At 40.4% G+C, this 18,962-nt stretch overlaps 1 protein-coding gene across 20 annotated transcripts in view; it reads right to left on the reverse strand.

The window, feature by feature from the left end:
- MYT1L (myelin transcription factor 1 like) overlaps positions 1-18,962 on the reverse strand; it is a 319,330-nt gene that overhangs the window by 176,689 nt on the left and 123,679 nt on the right. The window lies entirely within an intron of this gene.

An 18,962-nucleotide genomic window follows, 5' to 3' on the forward strand; every position in this document is an offset into this window, starting at 1 on the left:
TATAAGATAAAACTGTTCTACTCAGTAAAATCAGATAATCCGTATCGGATAGATAATATGCATTTTAAATGATTCCTGTGGGTTACATCTCAGTGTTTCACTTGGGAATTAAGCAGTTAACATCACCATAGCAAGATATAAAGAGGAGACGCAGCACACCAAAGGTGAAGGCTGCCAGGCTACATCTTTGAACTCTCTTAAGGACTCTGCAGTTTTGGCATCACTCCAGAGTTTAATTTGGGTACGTTCTGAAAGTCTAATCATCTTCTTCAGGGAATAAACCCCTGACCATCACACTGTTAAATTCTAATGCTCTTGCTTTGCCTTTCTGTGCTGATGCTTTTATTTTCTTTGAAGGAGTTGTGGGTTGTTTAATTGGCCCAGGATAGTATGTTTTAGGAACCATATACTGCCTTATTATTTTGGGTCTTTGTTCTCATTTCATGTGGGCCATTTCCTTTATTATTATCACTAATAAAACTGTAGCCTGCATTCTTGATGTCTGTAACATTCGTATGAATTTGCCACCTTATATACTGTTGTTATTAAATATTGCCAACATGCCAAAAGTAAATTGAGCACTAAACAAAACCACAAATAGCCCAGTGTTTCTGTCAGTAGTTCTGAAAGACAATGTAAATCGTGTTCCTAAGTCATAAGTTTGTGCAGTTTTTACTCTGTGGACCAGTTTATCACATGTAGTCCATTATGAGCATTCAGCTATAAATATATGAATTACACAAACTTTCAGTGCTGATCAGCACCAAGAAAGAAGAGAATACGTGAACAAAGTAAGCTGCTAGATTCTACACTGATTTTAGGCAAAGCTTTTTAATTAACATTTAGTGACGGAAACTAGGAATCAAAATACCTGATGTGTATTTTTAGTAGTCCACTAATGCAAGGTGTAATGATGAGAACATATTTAAGATTATGTTTTCCTTGTGATAGTAGGATGCTGATGTTACCTACTTGCTTCACAAGTACAAGTTTCCTTCCATAATGTTTTAAGCAGCAGTGTGCCACAGAGAGACAAAGCACGGAACAGAAGGCTTTATTGCCCTTATTACAAACACATTCTTTACATTCTTTTGTTCTCACCGCCTTACAGAGACAAACATATGTATTGTTATATAGCTAAGAAGCTGAATTTAAACCAGAAATCTTAATTTGGGCAACAATACAGGCTGCCCCCCCCATCTTATCTTGAATCACAACAAAGTATGTAAGTGGACTTTAATGTTGAAATAAAGTGCACCCACAGATAATTAATCCCAGGCTTGGGCCAGGGGTATTTTGTTTTTTCTCTATTACAAAAGAAACCCCAACATTGTACCAAAGAACAGCTTTAAAAGTCAGGTTGACTACAGTCTTTTATAGCATTGATCAATATACTTTACAGAAAAGCAGATCTGAACTTGCTAAGTCCTACTATGGAAAACATATTAGTCTTCCACCATCCAAACTTTTAAAGCCTTGTAAGAAAAAAAGCAATGTGTGTTTCTCAAATATCCTGACTTACGTGCAAAAATGATCTGGTACAAGAGACTCCTGGCCATCTCAGCACAAGGGAAGAATGCACCTGCTGCTTTACAACTTTCTGGCTTCCCTTCTCACTCAGCTCCCCTCAGCTGGAAATCCTTGTGTGGAGGCAGACTAGACAGTTACCTTACGTCCCCTACAAGCATTTTGGTGAAGCTTACTTTTTTATGGTGCAAGAGATAAAAAACTTTGCAATACCCCAATTACAAGAACTTTTCTTATTTCTGGCTCACATATTCAGATGGGAGACCTCCTTGGTTATATCAGCATGAAGACTGCTTCCCATATAGGAATATCCCATATGTGTCTATGTTGCAGGCTTTTTAGGCCACCTGAGGACTAGGAATGAGACAACACTGGCAATGGTGTCTATGCCATAAGCTCTCTTGTATCCTTTAGTAAGGCCTTTGTAGCACTTGGCGCACCTCCCCGTTGAATTTTGCACATCCAAAGCCCTGAACCACTACTGAACCCTACATAAAGAGCCAGGTCCGCTCCTCTCCTTCAGCTGCCTGTGACTTTTCCTGTGTGACGTGAAGAGGCAGAGGCCCAACTGATGCCTAGGCAGGAACAGACTTACCACCACCAAAGTTAGAGTCACTGTATCCGAATGGCACTGATCACCCACAATTAGCATTGGAAGTTCACCATGTCCTTTAAATGAGTCATTAAACAGAAAGACCACCTTCTCGTCTCTGTGCCAAATTTAGTAGTGGCACTAAAGAGACGGCATACCCACCTCTGGACCCCATCCCAGTAGAGTTACAGGTTGTCTTAACGCCTGGAAGATGGCCTGTGTCAAAGCAGTTTGAGTCTGACAAACCTGCCATTACACTCATCACAGAGCATTGTGGAGCCAATGCACTGGCTAGTTGAAATCAGGTGGCTGTGACCAGACAAGACCTGCTAGCACCCCCCACAAGACTGACTCAACATCAGAACCCATGAAATTCACAGTGGCCTACTGTGCAATTCACAGTCTGTGTGCGCATTTACCCTCTGCCTCGCTGTAGTCTTTGGAAGGCCCTCACCTATTCAGTGACAAATTTAAGTGCAATTTTGATGGACGTAGTTTCAGAAACAAAAGCGATGGAAACCCAAACTGTAAGTAAATTGGGGAGATGATTCCTCTACACCCACACCTGGTATCACAACTGTTAACATACCTACTTCAAAGCTGAAAATCTCTTTCGTTTTCAACTCACCTCTCACCATCCTCATCTTCTCCCAACAACTATATCCCACGTTTCTCCACTTACTGCCCTCTAAGCTAAATAAACACTTCCAGATTTTACCATAAGAAGCAAGACAAGACCATCAAACCCATGCTGAAATTCCCTGCTCATTCATTAATAAGACTCAACATTGAATAGTTAAACGTGTTCTTCTCTCCTGTCCTCTTTCCTATCTGTCTGCAAGGGTTAGGACACATTTTACAGTGGAAATGGACAGATTCCCAGCCCATGCAACTTGTAAAAAAGTAAGTTTTATAAAACAGTATTTAGCTGTACTCTAGGCTCCTCTGCATGAAGGCTTATGCCATCTCCACCATCTATATTCACACACAGCTTTCCCTACCCATCTGTTTCTGTTTGGCCTTCCTCCAGTAGTCATACTAAAAGTATGACTCTGAACCTGCGAAAGCAGTGAGTAGGCACCACTGCTGTGCTCAGCACCTACCATGGAGCAAGAGACAGTTGCCCCAAGCACCTGCCAACTCTGAGTGCCTCACTGGAGGATGTCACCCAGCCACACTCCAGCATTTCTCCTCCCTCCACATGCTCCCTGGCTCTGATGCCAGATGCCTCTGCTCTATCTTGCAAATACACTCTTGGTCCAATCACTCTTTCAGTGTCATCTGAGGATGCTTTTTTATGTATTAGAACCCAAGAGCTTGACCCAGAATAAGGGTATAGGATGAAGGGATTTGTCTTCCAGGGTGTGAGAAGGAAAGGATAGATTTAAAGTCCAAATCTCATGAAGTCCAGAAAATAGCCATGCTGCTTTTTTTTTAAATGTTTTTTTGAAGAAAACAAACAGTACTTGCTGCCAGCTAAAAACAATGATATTGTTAACAAGGAGTAATATTTTAAAACGCATAATTTATACATCAATTTCTTATCCAACGGCCCTTGAGGTAACTGTGACAATGTGAAGTTGGGGAAAGGCTTGTTTGTAGGAGTATATCCCATCTTTGCCCCATTTTTCTCTTGTGTAACCAACACCTAAAAACTCCTTTTATTCCTTTGTCCTGTACAGCCTTGCCCCCAGTTCGTCAAACTGAAAAGACACAAAAAGACTGACCAATGTCCTGCTGCTTCTCACTGTCCAACATATTTAGGTTTTTCCCAATACTAGTTGGAGCAAGTAATCCAAAAGATCTGTGTCTTTACCCACATCAACTAGGACAGCTGGAGAACCAATTTAGCTGAAAATCTTGCTGCAATCTAGTGGATGTCTGGTAAGTGATAGTGGTCTCAGGTTGGGAGGAGCAGGTAGTCTGGTGTCTGAGCAGACAACGCTGGAAGTGAGTGATGGAAACCCGGACAAATAGCAGTGTTTTACTGCCTCACAATGATCCAGGCCTGCAATTTCTCTGACGCTGGAAGGAGGTGCCTCACTGCTCCCGAGCGGTGTCCCTAGGCAAGCTGGTGATATGGTACTGGTACTAGATGTTCTCTGTTGTCTGCAAATAGCAAGAGGACTTTCTGCCTTTCGATCTTCCAGTGAAATTATGTTTATCCAATGAAACTCCCTCCTGGCATGGCATTTTGCCACCTACAGGCTAAATGTCACCCTGCTGAGGGCTTCCTGGAATGTCAAATGCCTCCCTGTCCAAAGTAAAAGTTGTCCTTCCTGACCTTGCGCATTTCTATTAATTTCTTAATCCCAAATTAGTTGATTCTCAACCACCAAGCCTACTGAGCTAAGTGAACAACAGTTACTTCATACAGGAACTCATTTTGCAAGAGTGTGACCAAGTTGTGACACTGACAGTTTTCCAATCATAGAGAGAGCATTTCCTCTAGGCACCACATGCTCCAGGTTACCAGTGGCTGCAGTAGCAGACCTGGCACAGCAATATCACTTTACTATAAAGGGAGGGCCAAAATGCTCTGCCTAGACCATGGGATTTTTGAAGAATGATAGCATGCATGAGAACATCTAGCATCCTATGAAAACATGGTAGTGCATGTCATGCCATCTGCTCTTGTGCTGGGAGACTCAAGGGGGTCTTAAATTAAGTCCCTTGAAAGGTACAGAACGGCTGGTTCCCAATATTTTTGTGTGGAAAATCAACAATATAGTTAGAAAGTGTAGGAGGACAAAACAAAGAGCCAGACAGTGACAACTGTCAGGGCATTTGTCTCGAAGAATGCTCTGTCAGGAAGGGGTATGTACAACTCCATTCTGCTCTCAGTCTTCCATAAACACAGATTTGGGCTACGATTGCAGAATTTTTGGCTGAAACTATGAATCAGAAAACAGTTTACCATTGTTTAATTATACAATCCAAAATCAAAGTAATTTGAGGTAAGAAACCAAATCTGTATTTGTATACCCCTAGAATTTGGGTTAGCTCATCACTGAATATGATTTACACATGACAAGTCTTCAAAAAGTACATAATGCAAAATCGCAAACTCAAGATTTTGTATGGGAAACAGGAATCTCAGGAAGGGAAATTAAAAGAGACTTAAACCATAGAAATGAGGTTAGCAAGTGACCAAGCAGGACCTGGTCACATGGGAAATGCAAATGCCTGCATCCAAGCACCAGAAAAGCCAGGGAGCTGACGGGCTGGAAAGCAGCTTTGGAGAGAAGGACTCAAGGCTCCTGATGGACAAGCCAACCATGAGTCAGCAATGCACGCTTGTGGCAAAAAAGCCAACGACACCCTGGCTGTATTACGAACGCATTGCCAGCAAGTTACTGGAGGTGATCCTTCTCCTCCACTCAGCACTGGTGAGGCCGCACATGGAGTGCTGTGTCCAGTTCTGGGCCCCTCACTACAAGAGAGACATGGACATACTAATGTGAGTCCTGAAAATGTCCACAAAGATTATGAAGGGGCTGAAGCATCTTTCATATGAGGAGAGGCTGGGATAGCTGGGACCGTTTAGCCTGGGAAAGAGAAGGCTTAGGGAGGTTTTATCAGCGAGTATAAATGCCTGCTGGGGCCAAGTAAAGAAGAGGGAGCCAGACTCTTTTCAGTGATATCCAATAACAGAAAAAGAGGCAATAGGAACCAACAATGGGCAGAAAAGAGGAAATTCCATTTAAACAACAGAATTTGTGGGTTTTTTACTGTGAGGGAGCTCAAACAATGCCAGAGAGTTGTGGAGTCTCCATCTATGGAGACATTCAAAGCTTAGCTGGACAAAACTCTGAGAAATCTGCTCTAGCTTACCCTGCTTTGAGCAGGGATATTGGACTACATCTCCAGAAGGCCCTTCCTAACTATAGCCATAACTATTCTGTGATTCTGTAACTCTACATTTGGGGATAGAAAGTCTTTCCGAAAATGTCCATTTTGGAGACAGTAGATGAGTCCTGAATATAGTTTTAGGCAGGCTTAGAAATTGTCAGGATGGTTTGAGGGTGAAGGTTAATTATAGGTACTATATTTATGTATTAAAATATATATTAGTATACATTATACATATACATACAATATACATATTCCAATATAACAAAAGAATGCTTTATCTGAGACTATAATTCAGCTGGTAGCTTTGAGATTTGAGCAAAAATCTCAGATTAGAATTGCAAAAATTCAAGTCTAAGATGATGATGTATCAATTAATCAAAACAATATTATGTAACAGTGATAATGAGTATTCAGACACGCAAGATTTAGGACATAACAAGAAATTTGAAGACAGTGCCGTATAGAGCATTCTTGCCTGGAAAGAAAAGTTCTAAAATAAATATGCCAGTCTCCGCCACACAACTGCTCAGTTTTCTAACACCCTCTGACATTTCCTCTGGATTTTCTTTCCTGTGTTATTGTTTCCCATCAACATTTGCAAAGCTGTCTAATTGTACATCTCTGATTGCTTTTTGAGGCTTTCATTTGCAGTGATGCCCAAGCAAAACCTTGACAAGTGATCACTGCTTGCAACGTTGACCTCAAATGTCTTCTGGTTTGCTTACACTTCACCATCAATGCACCTTCCACCTGTTATATGGTACCTACAGTCCTAGTTGTTCACAGTAAGGACTCTATTTCAATCTCTGTCTACCCTAGCCGATGGTAGGCTCTGACATCTTTGTCCACAAGATGAGACCGAGATGCCACTGAGACAGTAAAATTAACAAACATTGTGTTTATTAAACATCTGGCTGTAGCTAATTTAATATTACTTAAAGACTGCCTCCTCTAGGAGTAGACAGATCAGGGATTCTTTACAGAGTAGAGAATGCTAACTCTCATCTTATAAGGACTGCTGAAGCCCTTTCATGTGACTCCTGAGAACAAATTGGAAATAAAGGCTATATTTTTAGTTTCATACAATTTACACATTAATTCTAAATTGCTCATCCACTACAAAAAGTACACGTGTACCTGCCCTGTCCCTCACATCCAGGCACTGTTTGATACACTAAATCAGACTGTAGTAGCAAAATTGAGCCGGTTGATATTAAAAAGTGTTTGAACAAGCCTGAAATCCATTGGTGTATCTTGGCTCTTTATCTAAAATTTCAAAATTACTCGTGTTCAAGAGAGTCTTGGACACTCTTGCAGAGGCAGGCAATTTAACTTAACTGGCCACTGTTCACAGTCAGGATACATTCAAACCATCTCTTTCTTTTGTTATCTTTAGTAGCTAACATTCACTGTTGGGAATCTGAGCCTCATTCAACTCTCTGGTCACTTAACACAACATTTTTGGTTTCACCGGTTGCATAAAAGATAGTGGCAAACAATAAGCTCAGCTGATGCAAACCAGTGGAAACTGTTAAAACCATGATCTCAGTGTAGCTAAGGCAATTCAGAGCCGTTGAGCTTCTGTCTCTGCCATTATAGTGAACTGTGAATTACGGATACTCCAGCTTCTTTGTTTAAAAAAAGGCAAGTCTTCTGCTACTGCAGAAAAGTCAATGAATGTTTTGTGTAAAATTTGCCAGAAGATATAGTCCTGAAGCATTCTGCAGCTGTTAAGTATATGTTTTCTTTTTCCTCCCAAGATTGTGCTTACAAACAAAGTCAAGTACTACTATTACTATAATAGAGACACGTGTACCTGATAAAACAATAAAAATAAAAAGCACTCCAGTAGAAAGGAAAATTTTAAAACAATTCCAGTCAATGGTAGAAGGATAAACAAAAGGTTTTACAAATAGATAAAGATCAGGAGGACTTTGAGGGAGACTGTAGTCTCTTGGTGTGATGGATGGAGGCGAGCTGATGACAGACGAGGCGCAGAGCGCTGCAAAGCTAAAAGATTTCTTTGTCTCAAGTATGTTCACTAGGGAGAAAGAGGGAAACATGCCAGAATCAGAGAGAAGTTTCCTGGAGGCAGAAAATGAAAAATTAATGAAATGAAGAGTGACACCAGAATAAGTAAAAAGGAATCAGTCAGTGAAAAGGAATGCACAATTCTAGTATTGGATGGCCTGCATCCCAGCATTCAGAAATATACTGTATTTATACATTTTAACTAAGTCAGGAACTAAATGTATTACCAGGAACAGAAAATGTAGATGACTTATCACATTTACCAGAGTTCATTAGGGGCTGAGGGATAGGTAAAGATAGATTTCAGAGTAAAAAACTTTAGAACAGCGTGGATTAGGGTACAAGGAGCAGGCAGCTCTGAAATAAGTCAGACTCTGAGCACTGGCACTGCATGTCTAAATGAAGTTAAAACTTTGTAGATTAAAAGTTTGTGTACACAGACATACGAAGAAGGGATCGAACACTTCAATTCAAGAGAGGTTTTAGATAACTAAATAATCAAATTTAAAAATTATTACCTGGGTCCTTAAAATATTTACTTAGAAAAGTATTGTATGCTTAATATATATATATACATTATTTCATATTATTCTGAAGTGTAATTGCAATTAAGCTGATATACTAATAAGTTTATAAATCGGGATTCACACCGCAGAAACTGAAGACAGGATATGTTACACCAGACTCAGAATCTGCCAAAGAAATATGGAAACCCCTATACTTAAATGTGTGACTTAAATTAGTAAATACAGGAGAACTGGGCTGAAAATTTTACAGTAGCTGGACATAATGGGCTAGAGAGGTAAGTCATGTTGGTCTCTAAACAAGTTACAAAAAAACACGCAGTCATCTGAAGAGATGAGGTCAACACAAGGACGAGGAAGAAAAAAAAAGGGTTTTAAAAATAAAAAAGCCGGGATTTTAAAAATAAAAATAAATTTCTAGAACTATGAAATTCTATGTGAAAAAGTTTGCCATAAAAAATTAAAAGGTGACACATAGCCAAATAGAATTAAACACTCTATAGGTCACACCCAGGCTTTCTTAAACGTTGTAGCTCAATGCGCGTATTTTACAGTACCCACTACAAGCCACAGTGAGATGTGGAACCTCCTCATGGTAACCATGACACAAACCTGTAAGCATCCATTAAACAAATCTACTTTTCACTGAAGTCAATTAAGCAATTCCTGTAAATTTGTATTCGCTGGTAAATACAAACCATTACAAACTGAGAATAGCACCTTCTTCTCAAATGGTACTTTCAGTTTCACAGCACTGTATAACTCAATACCAGCCACTCCTTGAGTGAAGTGAGGATGTAACAAGTTGACAAACTATGTCAGAAGAATAGGGATAAAGGGAGATAAAATACCCTCAGAGCAGGAACAGGATTATGAAAGTGAATCATGTGTAGTTCATTGGTGTTAATTAATACAACATTGCTGACGTTTTTTAAAACCACACTGAAGCAATAAAGTAATATTTATCTTCTCAATTTCTACAGGCCAAAACTGTTAACATGAAAATAGAAATTATGGAAGACAGAATGAAAATAATCAATAACAGTATGAATATTGCTACAATGTGCACAAAAAAATGCTCTGTTGACTGCAATTACAATGCACACTGTTTCACGAATATTAACCCTTAATTTTTTCTTGTGGGGAAAGTCATTCTCAGAAGTGAAACAAACTTCTTCACTACCACACCTCATATTGCCTCCCCACTGCCAGTTGTTCCCTGCCATCACCAATATCTGTTTTATGCTTTTTTCATCATCACCCAAAAAGTGCACGATGCCTTCGCCTTTTTGAAGTAGAGAGGGATGTTACTTCTTTTTACTATACATGTTGCCGAGTATTTATTCCAGTGAACACGGCCAGAGAAATAGGCCCTACACTACAAAGAGGATTGCACAGGTTTGTGACAGTGTTTATTAGGAGCTCACCTCACAGTCTGAGGTTAGTCCCGGAGAAGGCTCAACCTCTCCTCCTACCAACAACGAGCAACCACACCACTTGTAGAGTTCCTTTGTGCCAGAACTGCTCAATGTAACAGCAGAGCCGCAGCGTACGATGAGAATGTGTGGCACTCAGCCCTGCGTTTAAATTCACCAGGCAATCCCTCCTATTCGACAGAGACAGCCAAGAGAGAAGCTAGTAGTAACCGCTAAAACATGCCAGCTGTTTATTTGGCTTTCTTCCCTCACAGATTACTAAACAGCACAGACTGAAACAAAGGATTAGGAATGCTCATGATTTCATTTTGCTAGAAATACCACAACTAGAAGGGGAGATCCTGTATTATATATTATTTTAAGTATGACATTTTGCTTTTTCTACCTATTTCGAATAGAAGACAGTCAAATCAATTAAATAAAATTAATGCAAATAAATTAAAATGCCTGGGATTTTTCAGCAGAAAGAGAAAGCTTTCACAATCTGATTCCGAGCAATCACCACTACACTAACTGCAGCAGGAATTTGGTATTTGAGTTCTTGATACTTGTTTTCAAGATGCATTAGGACAGGGTGCTACATAATCTCATCGAGCCTCCCCTTCCCATAAAAGGTTGGACCAGATGATCTTTTGAGGTCCCTTCTAGCCTGGGCAGTTCTATGATGATTGGAATACTATTTTTTTCCATTGCTTTCTAACTGGGTTATCTTAGTATCTTTTTTTTGCTTCTTAACAAGTTTAAAAGCAGTACACTGGAATTATATGATAGCTATCAGTGCAGGCTGAATTTCTTCATCAAGTAGCGGGGAGTGTATAATCTTGTGCACTGGACTGATCATGCAACTCGTTGCTGCTTTAGGCAGGCAGTTAAGGTAATTGCCCATCATAGAGGCTCTTGCACTGATTGCACACCAGAAAGAGGAGGCAACTGGTTTCCCATTCTCTCATTTGCTGAGATTAGCTTTATGTTGCTACCACCGGATCTACGTGTAATGCACGACTCTTTACAACTTTGTTTACATGGCACAAAATATAATTTGTTCACTACAGACATCTTAACCGAGCTTTAAATGTTCATTGAGAATCGAAACAATTCAAAAAACTAAATCCCATTTCCTCATAAATTAATAGTGTTAGGAGTCAATTTAAGCAACAGAACAGGCAGTTTACAAACTATTTAAAAGGCATGTTTCCTTTCCCGAGTAGTTCTTGGTGCCCTAAATGAGAAAAATGTACAGATCTTAATAGAAACAATTATCAGCAGAAGCTTTTGTTTTCTAATTGAAGTAGAGTTGCCACTGGAATACAGCTTTTCTTTGTCATGTTGTAATTAAAGTTACTCCTTACACATTTATGTATGTGCAAGAGAGTGTGGTCCAAACACCTATATCTACATGATTAGAACACTGTAATAAAGATGGCTGTGATGCTTAGCCTTTTAATGAGTGTAAATATACATTAAAATGGTAAGGTAGCAAGTAATAAATCCACTAGTCTCTATCCACAGAACAGATAATGCAAAGACCATGTAAAAAAAAGGTTTCTCACTTAACCTTGAATGATATAACCTTTAAATTATATTGCCATTGCTTTCAGTTATCCATCTTTTTTCTGGTATTGCCAAAAGCAATGCCCATTATAGCCACTGATGTTTCATAAAAATAGTTTCTCTAAGTATACACATGTAGCTTTAAAAAGGTTGAAGAGGCTGTTTTATAAACTGTACCACTGATACATAGAGCCTAGCGTTCAATAGCCTATTATATCAAGCATTACATCTCGCAGTTTTTTGAGGCTGCTAGCATTCATTGACTAAATGAAGATACCTGCAACACAGAAGACTCTTTCTAAGCTCATCACCCTAAATGTCGTGACTATAAAGGAGGCCTAAGGCACTGAGCTCAAATGTAGATATGTAAATTGCAGAAGAGGCAAATCAACCCGCACGCATGTGTTTCTTAGCACCCGACTCGAAGTAGGTAAGGCAAATTCCACTTTTTACACTGCTGAGGCTTTTCACGTCATCTCAACACAAAAGTACAGCAAAGAATACAATTTCAAAATGAATTCCAGTCCATAAAATTCTTATATCAAAGTGCTTAAAATTCTGTCTTCTCTAAATGTAATCATCTGACAGAGTTGAGGACAGCTGCTACACTACCTTCCTTGGACTGTTTCACCTATATTTAAACAAAACAAATATAAATTAAATAGTTGTATAACATAGTAATGTGCTTAGGTGTTAACACTTCTCTAATGCACGTAAAAAGTCTCCAATTTGAGTGTGTTCTATTAACCCAAAGAATATAGAAAATTAAGTATTTACAGTGCAGACCATACTGACTTGATGTGTCATTATATTGAGCTCTCATGTCACCAGTGCAGGGTTTTATCTCATATACAAACAAACCTGAGCACATAGCAGTCATAATATAATATTATTGGAGATAAATACTAAGTGCACAGCTGGACAATCTTACCAGTAGTGTACAAGTGAGAAACATGAAGGAAGATGCTTGCAGACAAGATGTGGCCCCTAGCAGGCAAGAGCAGAGGCTAACATAACCTTTGCTTTGCAGGGAACAAGTGCAGGCGCGTCAGATTGCTGTGGCAGAGGTTGAAATGTCAATGACCCAAGGAAACAAAGGAAATATACGAAGTATAGTAAGGCTGTGGTTTTATTCCTGTGTCTCAAAACTTTAACTTGGGCTTTTTTACCAGTGACAAGATTCTTTTGGGTCAAACAATCGCTTACTAAATTGTCGAAATTGCTGCTAGTACAGAGACGACACACAAATCTACCATTCTCATTTGTTTCTAGTACTTTGTGTCTACAATTTGGCAAAATGCTGTTCAGACCCAAACTCAGAAACATCTTAGTCACCTTGCTGGCATCAATGTAAAACCTGTTTTTCGCAACTAGTGATACAAAGGATTTCCAGCTTTCACCCTGGACAGCAGGGTTTTGAGGTACCGAGCGGATAGCACCAGAGAATGACCCCAGGTTTGCTCAGAAAGATGTGCGTAGGCAGCATAAGGAAGTCCTTCCAAAATTATGTCAGCAGTGTGCTAAGCTCTTGAAGAATGTTCTATTGATTTGAGAAAGTAATTCAGGCTTCAAACCTACCTCAATCCTTGTTAAAGGCAATGAAATACAGGAAATCAAATACAGAAATGACATGAGTGCACATGTGATCTTTCAGTGCCTTATTCACCATTTCGTGTAAGTTTCCTATGCCAAATGAACAACCTGAATTAGCTTTAACCCTGACCTGATCTGGTTTTCAAGAAAAAAAATAATTGAACATTTAAAAACACAGAAGCAAGGTATTAAATTTACAAAAAAACCCATCACAAAACACAGCACGTTTTGGAGAGGAGCAGCAGCTCCATCTGTAAGCCCAGCTTCTACTCAAAATGCCACAAGATGGCTCTGGTGGGTTTGGAAGTGTCCCCCGATCACCGCTTAAACCCGTGGATGACATTGGGCTCGTAGGCTTATCTGGAACAGAGGGCTGGCACACTGAGGGCAGGCAGTGCCAAACGGGCAGCCCTTCTCTGCAGTCCTCGCCTGGCTTGTGATTAATATGCTGCTTGTTCAGTAATTGTGATATATCGAAGATTATTATATTAGTTAATGCAAATAGGTTGATATGAAATGAGGGCAAAGAGGATAAGACTGTCTCAACACTTTTGGTGCACTTGGGGACACCAGAAAAGGCTGAGAGCTCACCTAACTTAGAGCAACAACAGTGAAATTCATAGAAAATTATACAGATAAATAAATTATATTCACGTTTTCCCTGCCCAGGACCATCAGGCTCCTCCTCCACGTCACTCCAATGTCTGACAAGGCTCTTGGACTAGATTCAATTTGCCTCCTTGGACCTTACAGGGACATGTCTCTCACAGTAAACTGTCATGATCCCCACAGCGTGGCACATTTCTCATGAACATTAATCAGCTTTGAAATAGCTAACAGTATTGAAATGTAAATTATGCCTATTTGAACTGAGCTAAATACAATACAATCCACTTCCTGGGCTAAAGCAAAACTCAGCCAGCACCGCTTCAGTCACACCTGGTTAATAGTTCAAAGTTACTTTTGTAAGCACTTTTGGAATAGCAAATTTAGTTTCTGTCACTCACTGTCCCCCAGCAGAGTGGGAGGCGTGTGGTGGTGAGGCCAGCAGGCAGACCAAGGACCCTCAGGTGCCACCCGCAGGCCATACACAAACCTTCAGCAGGACACAGGACTCCTCATTTCATCTGCCTTTGTAGCAAGGGAATAATACCACTTCCTTTATCCTGGTTTTCCTCCTATCTTGTCTCTTCAGATAGTAATTTATTTGTGGTGGTACCATTTTTCATTCTGTGTCTGTTTAGCACAATAGGATACCAATCTCAGCCAGGCCATCGATGTGTTAATACTGTACATCTAATAAAGAGCTGAATATATATTCTCATTATTTTGAAGAGTAGTAATTATACTTTTTTCATAAAGCTGTTCTTTTTCCTCTTTCCTTTAATAAAAATCCTCAATATTCAGCTGAGAAAGTAGGAAGTTATTTATGTCTCCCCGACATGGGAGCATAGCTTGGTCTCAGACGTCGTTTAAAGCAGCCTCAAAGCTATTCAAAACTGTATCAGGCTGGCTGCAGCCCCAGATCAATTGCAATATAACTTCAGCCTTCTTTTCTCTGTCCTGGCAGCTTCAGGGACATGCTGGATGACCTGACTAGACTTCCTTCAGCTCGTACTCTGAGGAGTCTCTATTGCAGAAACCTGGGAAATTTCTTGTTCCTTTACAACACAGGAGCACTTCAGAGTCAGTAACAGAGTTTTCAGAGTATTTAGTTAAGTAATAGAGCAGATACTGAAATCCAAGGTTAAATTTTTTTGTATCAAAAATTTAAATTAAAATTTTGAAATCTTTCAACTCATTCAAAAGAATACAAGTAATGATGCTTCTAAAGGATTCAAATGAAAACACACAAAAAAAGTTACAAGTGTTTATACCTGTATTTCTATCTTACTACCTATTCATATTTTACTCCCTCAAAAAACATACAACTAGTGCAAATTTGTTCTCACCAGACGGGAACTACCATCTCCTCTTGCCATGAAAGAAAAAGGGTAAAAGTTTTTTTTTTTAAAAATATTTCTTTGGTATAAATGAAGAAAAAAATTAAAATATCCACAACTACAAAGTTATACTGTTCAGAAAAGCCTCTTCCATGAAAAATTAGCAGCCTGGCAGCATGGATTAATTATGAATTAATATACATGGCCATAGTAACCCTTAGCGCTCAGTATTTTGAGTACACAGTATTTGTGGTTACATATGTAAACATCGGCTATGTCCTTAGAAAGTAGGTTCTCTTCTTAAGAAGGGTACACATAGAAATACGCTTTAGAAATCTGTGTAGTAATCTCTTGATGTTTAAAAATATAATGCTGTATAGAACAGACTGGGCATCTGTTACGGGGTAACCCTGGTAGGCATCTAAGCCCTACGCAAACAACCACTTGCTCGCTTCTCTGAGCGGGATGGGGAGAGAAAAAGAAGGGAAAAAGTTGGAGAACTTGTAGGTTGAGATAAAGGCAGTTTAATAAATAAATAAAAAGAAAACAAAGAAAAACAAAACCAAGAAAACCAGATGATGCAAAAATACTCAACTGCTCACTGGCAGTTGACCAATGACCAGCCAGTCCCCAAGCAAAAGCAGCCCTGGCAAACTTCCCCCCGAACTTTTATTGCTGAGCACGATGTCCTACGGTAAAGGGATGTCACTTTGGTCAGCTGGGGTCAGCTATCCCAGATATGTTCTTTCCCAGCTCCTTGTGCACCACCCAAGCTGGTTGTGTGGTGTGAGAAACAGAAAAGGCCTTGACTCTGTGTAAGCACTGCTCAGCAATAGCTAAAACACCATTGTGTTATCAACACTGTTTTGGTCAGAAATCCAAAACATAGCCCCATACAGACTGCTATGAAGCAAATTAACTCCACTCCATCCCAAACCAGTACAGCATGCCTATCAGTACTCTCTTGTACACTGAACTCGGCCCACACTCCAGCTAGCGTTGCCTGCACCTAGTACATAAAAGGTGCAGAGCACCATCTACATCTATCAGCTGCAGTGTGGAAGCTTTATCACTGCACTGGGACAGCCGCTCAGCAAGACCCACCCACTAGAGCGTCATGCCAGTCACATCATTTCTACTTCCAGTAATTGCTCATGCTGAAACAAGTCTTACTTTGGTTCTGGTAGCACCAGGCCAGTTTGGGTCTTCCTGTAGTGGAAGGCATTGATTTGCCCAATTACATGTCATACTATCTTAGGCCCATATAAAACTGACCATATACAAGGAAGACGCCTTCCCTCCTGCATGAACAGTGAGAAGCTCACAACTACTGCAGTCTGTGTGTTATAGCTTTATCCCTCATATACCGGCTATCAGGTAAGGGTAGGGAATCAATCCCTTTCAAGCACACTTCTTTCTGCCATGTGCTGAACAACATTCATGCTTAGCTACACATCTGGATCTGCACAGAACATCCACGTCCATTACCACTGCATGTCCATGAATGGCTGAAGCACATGAACAACAGTGAGGCTGTCCACCTCGAATGTGATCCACACCACCTAATCCGCGAACCGGAACTCCAGGGCAACAAGGTGCTAAGGCATGTAAGTGAGCCCCAAAAAAGAAAGGCTAGTCTCAAGGCTTTGCATCTTTTTGGAACACGGTATCTTTCACTCACACTTAGTAGACTCAGACCTATCTGGTGACTTAAACCCGCAATCAGCATAATGTTGTTACAAGTCAGTATATACAGCCACTGTTGTTATAGCAGTGCTTCTGGATGATGCCCATTTTTCATGTCCATTTTCTTACTTTATTTAAGAATTGATTAGATGCTAGTCCTCATATATTCCATGCTTCAACACAGTACTGAGAGTGTTCTGGAGGCCAGGGTCACCCTTTTCAGGGACGACCTACTCTACAGCTAACACCAAGAACCAGGAGCAGCTAAGACACAGGCAGCAAAGATTAGCCACATCTGACTAAAAGGCGCCCGTACCCTACTCAGTCACCTCTGAGGGATTCAGGGTGCAGAGGTTGCTGCGGGTGCAGGGGGTGTTAGAGAAGCCTGCAGGGCTATGAACCCTCTCTGGAGGCTGAGCTGTAGCGTCCTGCAGGGCTTGGAGGTTACCCTGGAGTTGTGGAGGGCTCCTGGGGCAAAGCCCAGTGTCACGGAAAGGACAGGTCCCATAGCACTCACCATGGGGGCAAGGTCCTACACTGCCTGGGGGCCAGCCTCCGTGGTGCTGGGCCTGTGGGCCGGGAGGGGGACGCCCGGGGGGGAGGCCAGGCAGGGCTGACAGGGCTGCTGGGGCCCTTGGGGCCTGGATGAGAGCTTAGTAGTGCTCTTCATCAAAGACTGAGCTATTTAAAAAGGTTTTTATCAGTTAATAAAACACAGCTTCTTTTCCTCTGATAATTCAAAATGGTCAAAATCTCCTGAAGATGCTGGCAATCAGAACCTGATACTTGTTGACAGCTGAATTTGTTTACTCCCTGTTTAGGAGCTGCTAATGGCAAATTGCGACAGGGAGAAGTCAGAAAGCATGAGGACGAAAAAGTGTTTTCCATATCATAAACTGCCGTCCCCAGTACTATGGCATCTGAGAAGTGCCATAAATAACATCGTCAGGCTGTCACAAGAACAACTGTGTTTTGTTCCTTTCTTCCTTGTTGCCCACAACTTTGTCACACAAACAGATAAAGTTTGCACCTCTGTTTCCCAATGCAGACTTTGTCATGGATCTGAGCCATCAGACTCTTTCAACCCTTGATGTGCTCTTATTCTTCAATTATTTTCATGACAGCAGAAGTGTCAAAGAAGCAGGATTTGGGGTTGGGGGTGGGAAGGCAAGTCCATGGATACCTCTTTTCCAAGCTCACTAGGCTTCATATATCATAAGTTCATATGCCATATTTTTTTCATTTTCATGCTGTATTTTATACTTGCAGAACGCACAGATATTGTGAGGTAATTGTTAAAATTGTCAGTTAGGTCTAAATATACAATCCCATTAATGAATGACATGGACTGGAAATGGGTTTCATAAGTCTCTCTCCCATATTATATTTTGAAAATGCAGCTCCTGATGTTTTAATATTGGGTTAATATGCTGAATAATAATAATTTACATTTATATTGCAGCTTTCATCCTGCTAGATTGCAGAACGCTTCCAATTACAAGCATACCACAGCACACAGATGCAACCATCTCTGTGGCAGACATAAAGTGGGCAACAGCAGAAGAGAGAGGAACTTCAGGGCTTAGGACAGTATGGCCAACCCTTAGACTTAACCCACCAGTACAGTATCCTGGAGTCCACACAGAGCAGAATAACTTCGTTTTAAAATAGCATCAGAAGTCCTGAAGCCTACAAACTCAATCACCTTTTAAAAAATGGATGACAGAAATCAGTCCTGCATGGAGATGAACCAGAATTTCCATTAGAAGTACCACCATTGAGGTACTCCGAAAGAAAAAAAAAAAAAGTAGGTTGCAAACAATCTCTTTCGGATGCCTAACAGCATAATGAAATACGCAATTTAATTATTACTCTCTTTTTTTTCAGGAGGAAGAGGATTGGAGGGGATAGACAGAGAACAGAGGGGAATGGTTCAGAGAAAGTTGATTTCAATCCAAAATAAAATTGGAACAGGTCCCAGTTAAGTGATCAGTCTGATTTCTATTCAGTTTTGCCAGCCCGAGTGGGTCCCAGTATCACTATTATGCCCGGTATCATGTGATTAGTCTCATTGAGAGAATACAGTTTACATGCTGAAAGCTGATGGTATGAAGCCTTTAGGAAGAATAATTTGTACACCTGCTTTTTTTGGAAACATTTCAAAGATGTTTCTTTTGGTGTGGGGGAGTAGTAAAGTGAAGCCCTGTTTAAAAGAGATGCCTTT

This window comes from Chroicocephalus ridibundus, chromosome 3, assembly GCF_963924245.1.
Source record: "Chroicocephalus ridibundus chromosome 3, bChrRid1.1, whole genome shotgun sequence".
NCBI lineage: Eukaryota > Metazoa > Chordata > Aves > Charadriiformes > Laridae > Chroicocephalus > Chroicocephalus ridibundus.